Here is a 2,500-nt window from a genome sequence, read left to right on the forward strand (position 1 = left end):
ACACACATACATACACACATACATACATACATGCATACATACATACATGCATGTATGCATACACACATACATACATACATGCATACATACATACATACATACACACATACATACATACATACATACATACATACATACATACATACATACATATATACATACATACATACATACATACATACATACATACATACATACATACATACATACATACATACATACATACACACACACATACTGACGTAAGCGCACATACACATACATACATACACATACCAACGCAAACTAGACAATTTTTTCCCACTTACAATGGGGTAGCCGGGTCAAATCACACATCATCTTCACACACACACACACACAAGTGAAGGGTGCACCACCCACGTTATACTTACCTAACCACAGGCTTGACATGTGTCGCCCCTTCTCTCTCACCTCCTCCGAGGAACGTCCTCAGTGACTGAAGGGTATGACCCTGATGTCGCTTAGGTCCTTCCGTGACGTCACGATGACGCCAGAGTGACGTCATCATGTGCAGTTCTGTGTCTGATGCTCTTTGCAGTGCCTCGGAGGGTCTACTGTACTGTGACAGTGGTGGGCAAGCAACAGTGGTTGTTACAATCAAGTTAGACTAAAAGCGTGGCTGTTCACTTCTGTTATTTAATTATTTTTTCAGAAGTCTTTGTTTCTTTTTTGTTTTTCTCTCTTTTTTCTTTTCTTTTGTATTTTTTTTCTTCCTCTTGACTTTTGTTTCTTTTTCATTCCTTTTCTTTTCTTTTATCTCCTTTACTTTTCTTTCTTTTTTTTGTTTTTATTTTCTTTTTTATTCCGTGCTATTCCCTTTCCTATCCTTTTCGTCCTTCTCTTTTCGTTCTTTTGCTTTTTTCTTCGTTTTTCTTCTCTCTTCTTAATATCTTGTCTTTCTTTGCTTTCTTCATTTCTTGTTGTTGTTCTTTTTTCTTGTATTTTTCTATTTTTTTCTTAGTTTTCTTTTATTTCATCTTTTCTTTTCTTATGTCGTCTTTTCTGTCCTTTCTTCTTTTTCTTTTTTCCATGTCGTACTTCTTGCTTTTCCTATCAAGTGGGAAGTGAGAAACCCCTGGTAGAACAAGGCCCTCTCATTTGCGGCATGCCACCATTTTTTTTTTTTTTTTTTTTTTTTTTTTTTTTTTTTTCTGATGTTGGGGCTCGCCTTCCCGCCTGGCCAGGACTGTCGAGAACCAACGATAGAAGTTCACAGAGGGTCGAACTCACGACCACTTGCCCATGAGTTTGACACGGTATCCACTGGGCTACATCGTGACATCGCCTACAGATTTTCTTCTGGCTTCAGGACATTTCCCATATATAACATCTCTCTCTCTCTCTCTCTCTCTCTCTCTCTCTCTCTCTCTCTCTCTCTCTCTCTCTCTCTCTCTCTCTCTCTCTCTCTCTCTCTCTCTCTCTCTCTCTCTCTCTCTCTCTCTCTCTCTCTTAATCTATCTGTCTACCTGTCTGTTTTGTGTGTGTATGTGTGTGTGTGTGTGTGTGTGTATGTTTGCCTAATAATATATATCAAATTACAATATCCATGGAAGGTGCTACGCTCGTCGAGTACCGTCTCCTCTTTCTCATCGATCAAACTCTTAAATTCTTTTATATATTATTTCAGATTCCCCCAGCACAGGTCTTGAGGCACTTCTGGCTGCATCATCGCCCATTCACTCTCAAAGTTGCAGTGTTGCACAGTTGAGTGTTGCAAGAGGGAGATTGCAACGTCATCATCAACTATTCACGAAAAAAAATGAGGGTTCAGACAAGGGAAAGGTACTTCGGTCGTTTCATTTGATTTTGACGAATCGTTTTCTTCACTAATTTTGATGAATATTTGGTTTGTTGTTCTTCGGATTTGTTGACTTGTGTGTGTGTGTCTATATATATATATATATATATATATATATATATATATATATATATATATATATATATATATACATATATATATTTATATATATATATATAACATATATTTATGTATGCATACCACATTATTAATGACGGATGAGGACTTTTTTCGTTCTAAAACGAATTTTCATCAAATTAAAATGTATTCGATTATTTATTGGACTTCTCTCACCTGAATAAAATTGTTAGACAGCGGAGTCCGTTTTGAAAATGTCAAAACTATTTTAATAAACCAACAACCCGGAAATGCAGTTTCAATTTTTTTTTTTTCTTCTATCGGCTTATATAATACCGCCGTCATTGCCGTCGTCGTCGTCGTCGTCTTTGCAGTTTTTATCATTGGTATCTTCATCGCCTTCATCTTCGTTGACGCCATTTTCATAACCATTACCATCGTCACCCTTGTCATTGTCTTTATTTTATAATCGGTCTTCGTCGTCGTCATTGTCGTCGTCATCGTCGTCGGCGCCGTCGTCGTCGTCGCCATCCATGGGCAGTTGCTGAACAGAGGGCCGGTTGGAACGTGACAGAACGTAACTTTGAGTGATTTCCTCGACCT

This window comes from Oratosquilla oratoria, chromosome 42, assembly GCF_046742065.1.
Source record: "Oratosquilla oratoria isolate Oo_2021 chromosome 42, ASM4674206v1, whole genome shotgun sequence".
Lineage (NCBI taxonomy): Eukaryota > Metazoa > Arthropoda > Malacostraca > Stomatopoda > Squillidae > Oratosquilla > Oratosquilla oratoria.